The sequence below is a fragment of the Palaemon carinicauda genome, chromosome 28, assembly GCF_036898095.1.
Source record: "Palaemon carinicauda isolate YSFRI2023 chromosome 28, ASM3689809v2, whole genome shotgun sequence".
In the NCBI taxonomy this organism is placed as follows: Eukaryota; Metazoa; Arthropoda; class Malacostraca; order Decapoda; family Palaemonidae; genus Palaemon; species Palaemon carinicauda.
In genome coordinates, this window is record NC_090752.1 from 87,356,128 (window position 1) to 87,363,215 (window position 7,088).

The window sequence follows — 7,088 nt, forward strand, 5'->3', positions numbered from 1 at the left end:
AAATTCCCATGCAGTTTCAGGGTTTCTTGAAACCTTCGTAACATTTCAAGATAGGACTTTAATGAAAAGCGGAAAGACTTCAAGGTCTCAAATAAAGGTTTAAAGAATCAAGGAAGAACTCCAATAAATCAATGAATAATGTTATGATATCAGCGAAGATTTCATGCAAGGAAAATAACATCAAAACATTATGCAAGGCCTCAAGCTCTTATTTCAGTCTGTCAATCATAACCTAAGATTTTGAGGATGTCCTTAAAGGTATCAAGAAACGGTAAGAAAGATTTGCTTAAAGATATCAAATAAAGAAATTTTAAGGAACGAGTTCAAGATATTGGGAAACGATTGCTAGATATCCCTAGAGAAATTCCGGCTAAAATATATATTTTCGAAATATCAAGAACAAATACCAAGGTATTAATAAATAACATTATTAGACTTAAATGTGAACTGTAACTAAAGTCCTATCAACATTAAATTTTATTGTTGAGCTCACTTGTAATTTCTTTCCTCTCTCTCTTTACACACGCATACACACACACACACACACACACACACCCACATATATATATATATATATATATATATATATATATATATATAAAATATATACACATACATATATATATAATATATATATATACACACACATATATATATATATATATATATATATATATATATATATATATATACACGTGTAAATATTTACATGTACTTATATATGGAAATATATGCATATATATATATATATATATATATATACATATATATATACATATATATATATATATATATATATACATATATATATATATATATATATATATATATACATATATATATATATATATATATATATATATATATATATATACACGACCTTTTTCTTGGATAGTTAGGATCCAGAGAGTAATAACATGCCATTTTCGTTAAATATTTTGGCATGACCTTGCTAGTCTATAACTTTCTCCAATCATACTCTGCCGCGACATAATCTATTACTCATTAGTTAACAAACATAACCGTTTTCCTTAACACCATCCAGTTTGACGTTTGGTAAAACCACGGTAATAACCTCTTCATGCTGTAAAGAATACATATATACATACTTCTACATACAATATGAGAGAGAGAGAGAGAGAGAGAGAGAGAGAGAGAGAGAGAGAGAGAGAGAGAGAGAGAATTATAGATTGCGAGATAAGGTGAAGGATGATATGGAGTGTAGATGTCAGGTGGAAGTGGATGCCTTTCATAGAAAGCAATCAAGATGTCGCAACAGGCATCCGACCCCTTAATGTTGGGATAACGGTGAGAGAGAGAGAGAGAGAGAGAGAGAGAGAGAGAGAGAGAGAGAGAGGGGGGGGGGCCGGAGAGAGACTTGAATTACAAATTCAGTTCCGTGTGTTTACATAAAGCATTCAGGTTCCGTTGAACGGCGGCAAATGGTATTTGCTGAGATAACAATCCTTGCTAATTTTTGGTGGCGAGAGAGAGAGAGAGAGAGAGATTAAATCACTGTATTTTATAGAATTCCCAATTCGTTCAAGGTTACAGTAAACTACGTCATGTTTAGTTTTCAAAGATAAAAAATAACTTCTTTGACGAACCTACGGGATACCGAAAATATCCTATTTAAAAGTAACATATCTTAAAACTATATTTACTTGACAGATTTAAATATTATGATAAGAAGAGTCACCTGAAGTAAAAGCAAGTCTAAATATATAGCCTATTTAAATAATAATCCCCTCACTGAGAGCAATGACTAATCAGCTTATACAAGATTTTATTTTCTTAGAAATACTAAGTATTTAAAAGGTTTCGTTTCCTTGAAATATGAATATCAATACTAAAATCCTGATATTTTCTTTTCTTTTACAATGAACGCCTGATTAAATAATAATGAAAGAGATATGTTTTATAAATACTTTATTTTTCAATTCATCCTTTTTCCTGTAAATAAACCACTCATGCATCATCACAACAATCTTGAAATAGCAATGATAAAGTGAAACTTATAATGATTCAATACTTTAACTAGGATATCCTATACGTTAAAGGTCAGACTGCCAATTAGATGGTTTTCTATAGCTTTCAATTCCCTAATCATTTAATTAAAAAACATTATAGTATTTTGAAATAAATCTTTTTCAAATGATGATTAAATCGAAGATAAAAGCAGTCCCTTAAATCATGAGCTTTAAGTCGGAACAATGCCTAATAATATTACAAGAGACTATTTTCAATAACAAAATATTTACATAGATATACAAAAAAATCACCAATATCTAAACGATAGTGCTAAATAAATACACTCAAATTCAACGAACCACCTGCGTAATACCCTATTAAGAAACCAATTCAAATCCTGTTCGAATGCAAGGTAATTAAAACCAAAGGACAAAAAGTAACAGACTGAATATCTCTTGCTGAACTCCCAAAGATCGGCAGAACTATTTGTATATTCAGTGGAAGTCAACACGCTCCAAGTCCTCTCTTGTGCGCCTCTTATGGGAAAGTAAGACGCTTTTTCTTTTGTACAACTTCGACGTTTATCCCTTTTCGGGGAGTCGATTTCTGCTAAATAGTTCCATCTTCCGAAAAAGAAGACGAAGTAGGAGGGAAAAGTTTTGGATGATGTCTTATCTTTCTTATCAGCTTAAAACATCTCTCATTTGCATTCATATCAGTATTCTGCCAAGGCTTTGCTAAAAATTACTACGATGAAAATTGAGAAATGAAAGTTTTCTTTTGCTAAATTATAACATGATTTGGACTAAGTTGACAAAATTACATAACTAAAAAAAAGATGGCTTTATTTATATTACCTTTGGAGAAATCTAATACTGAACATTTAGATAGTATAATAAAAATGTAGATAGGATTAGATATCATTTGCCATAATACAGCACCGACTAGTGAGATTTTATTCACATATTGTCAAATTATTACCAAATAAACAAATATTTCCTAGATTTTCTCTACCTAATGTATATTAAAATTGCCAATATGTGAGACTAACATTTTTGGTTATACCGAAATTATGAACAAATGTCAGAGATCAAAGTTTATTAGAAAATTAAGGAATAAAGCGATATTTCGATATGACAAAAAAAAAAAAATGCAAAAAAAAAAAAAAAAAAACTACCTACCTATGTAAATGCAGCTAAATATATATATCCAGTTTCATGTAGTACTATTTATTTAATTCTTTTTTAAAGAAACTAAGAGAATTTCACAGACAAAACGTTGTATTCTCTCAGATAAGAAAAAGATTACCAATAACGTTACACATATATCGTTATGTTAGTTTCTTAATAAATGTTTGATTAAAACGTTTATTGAAATGCTTATCTTAATGAAGGTAGATGTGTTTGTATCAATCTTTTGGACTTTGTAGTCAGTTGCCATTCCTAATACCTTTCCGAACCATTACTTAACGACGCTCATCAATATCGTGCTCAAATTAACAGAGGGAAGAGAAGAGAAGCCGAGAACAGAGTAGAGGTATGAAATAAGTGTTATGCACTCTCTGGAGTATTCAAACAAGCTTTATGAAGCACATACAGTACATCTCTGTAATGCGACCTTCCACCAATAAGAGTAAGGTCCTTTTCAAAGCGAGTCAAATGGAGACCGTTCCCGAGGCAAGGGAACTTATACGCCCACTGTAACCAGAAAAGCTCATCGGTAAGAGACGTTAATTAAAACCCATTACTTAAGGGCACTGCGATGGCATTTAGATCTGGGAGTTGAAAAGGGGAGTTACACTTCTCAACCCCCCCCCCCCCACCCCTCCTTTTATTCAAGCAGCTGTAAAGTAAACGAGTGAGGTATCGATTGATTGAAAGTCGTTCATGAATGGCAGAGACAAGTAAATGCCGCACATGAATGGCAGAGGTAAAGGACAGTGACATTGCTCTAGCGACTGACCATATGTCCATTAGATCAAAGATCAAACGCCCTCTCCACCCAAGCTAGGACTAGGGAGGGCCAGGCAATGGTTGCGGACGACTCTGCAGATAGACCTATAGGCTGCCCACGAGGATGGTGAAGTTGCAGAAACTACAAGAAACCATCGCGTTTGTGATAATACCTAACAATTATAGCAACAATCTTACCATAGAAAGCAAAAAATCCATTTACTATATTGAAACAAAGTTAAATGATTGAAATTAATATATTGATGACGTTCGCTGTACAAAAACCACAATTCTAAACTAATCGCACGAAATTAAGAGTAAATTAAATGAATATTCAAACTGGTTTCCGAAATAAAATAACTAAAAAGATTTGATAGGCTGTCCCAGGTTCAAATATAAAATGGAATATAAATACATAATCTCACTATAACCCTAAAAGTGGAACTTAATTTCTTGCGTACAATATCAAATTTTCACAACGGTGAATAATATTTCATAAGATTATTCATAATAATCCATTTTCAGACAGCTACAATGTTCCACTTATAGAAGGAGAAAAATCCTAAATAAATGCGCATGTACTATATTCACACATACTTCAGTATATATATATATATATATATATATATATATATATATATATATATATATATATATATATATATATATATATATATATATATATATGAACATATATCACAAGCACACGTGATTTCAATCAATGTAAATATCACCCACAAACGGCATTTAATACCGAATTCTATCTTGGGAAAATATATCCACTTGGAATTCATTTTATGGTAACAGCTTCTGGCCGGGTGGAGATTCGAACCCCCACCTGTGCGGCTTGAAACTATGCCTACAGTGACTCTACCGAGTGAGCTATCAAGAGAGAATAAAAGTTTATGGCAAATCTCCGTACATATTCCTATCGAATTTTAGGAATCTGTTCATAGACTTGAAATAAACCTATCTCGACCATGATAGCTGAATCGTGAGTTTGTAACACGTGGTTATTTTAAATGAACATATATCACAAGCACACGTGATTTCAATCAATGTAAATATCACGTGTGCTTGTGATATATGTTCATTTAAAATAACCACGTGTTACAAACTCACGATTCAGCTATCATGGTCGAGATAGGTTTATTTCAAGTCTATGAACAGATTCCTAAAATTCGATAGGAATATGTACGGAGATTTGCCATAAACTTTTATTCTCTCTTGATAGCTCACTCGGTAGAGTCACTGTAGGCATAGTTTCAAGCCGCACGGGTGGGGGTTCGAATCTCCACCCGGCCAGAAGTTGTTACCATAAAATGAATTCCAAGTGGATATATTTTCCCAAGATAGAATTCGGTATTAAATGCCGTTTGTGGGTGATATTTACATATATATATATATATATATATATATATATATATATATATATATGTGTGTGTGTGTGTGTGTGTGTGTGTACATACATAATATATAAATATTCTATTATTTTTCAAAAGTCTGCCACTACAGTATCTTTCAGCACCTCTCTCTCTCTCTCTCTCTCTCTCTCTCTCTCTCTCTCTCTCTCTCTCTCTCTCATTCTCTCTCTCTCTCCCCTTGATGCATAAACCATGAGCTTTGTTCGCTGACTTCGACCATCAATCTACCGTAGCCTTCATTTCGGATCTCACTTGTTTGTGTGCAAATGCTTAAACAGAGTAAAGTTGATGGCTGTTTAACTTCCACTTTACTGAGGAGAGCATTCCTTGTTATACTCTTTTGAAAAATGATTAATGTATGCTCCTCTTAGTAACATTTATTATTTTTCATAAAATTCATTCTTCTTTGAAATAAAATTTTGATAATATTAATAACAGCAAACTAAAAACCCAGTCAATTTTATTGCAAAAAAAAAAAGAAAAAAAAAAAGGTTTCTTCAAGATAATTTATTAGAATTTTAGGTTTTGGAGTTTTATAATTCCTCAGTTCATTTTACGAACTGAGGAATTATATAATTTTAAAAGATTTTCATCATTAAACCTAGAGCAATGAAACATCAACCTTGCAGGATCAGACATGCCATAACAGGTCAGAATGAAGAGGTTCTTCATATGGTTTTTTTTTTTTTTTTTTTCTCTCTCTGAACTATAAATGTACACTGGGCTGACTATCCTCTTGGCCTTTGAACTCACAATTATTTCTGAATATTTCAAATGAAATATAAAATTCCAACCTCTAAATAAAAGTGGACATTTAAATTTGATAATGAAGCCTAATCGCCTCATTAACATTGCAAGCTTCGGGATAACTCGAAACAGGACCATTAGAGCTCATCCATTTTGAATGATTTTAATCGTAGAAAATTGGCATGCGAGTGGCTGTTATCACTGAGGTCGTATTTTTGGGCATAATAGATAATGTACAACTCTATTATAAATCACAACTATTTATGAAAATAAGCAAGACGATATTGGTTCCTTATAGGTACTTGTTTACAAGAGCACGCTCTCCATTTACTCCAAAATTATGCAGCTCTCCTCTTTTTGTACAGTAATTAGGAGGTTCTTTAATGCTGGGAAAGCAAAAAATAGCAAGCTATGTTGCGAGGGATGGGAAGGGGATGGGGAGGGGTTGGTGGAGGAGGTACTAAGCGACCAGGAACCGACATCGTCAACATAGTCAACCAAAGAGAAGTTTGTGACATCAGCGTACATTTGATATATATTCAAAATATATACTAAATTGAAAATGGAGTAATTACTCAAAAGTGTCACTATTTGTGAAATGTATATTTTATATTTGGTAAATATTTTATATAAATCATATTAAAGTGTATTCTTAGAAAAACTTTTGAGAATGACTAGTTTTTCCAGACGACGTTTTGCTACACTAACACCATCTATTGACCACTGCCTAAGGATGCCTGCCAATTTCCCGCCAATGAATACAGACATACTCTGCAAAAATGGTCTTTCTCGTAAAAAGTTTCTTTAAAAACAAAGATTTATTGTCAAGTATTACCAAATAAAATATACAATTAACAAATAGTGACACTTTTGAGTAATTGATCTATTTGTAATTTCGTAAATATTTTGAATATATATCAAATGTCCGCTGACGCCACGAAATTCTCTTTGGTTGACTATGTTGAAGATGTCGGTTCCCGGTAGCTTAGTACCT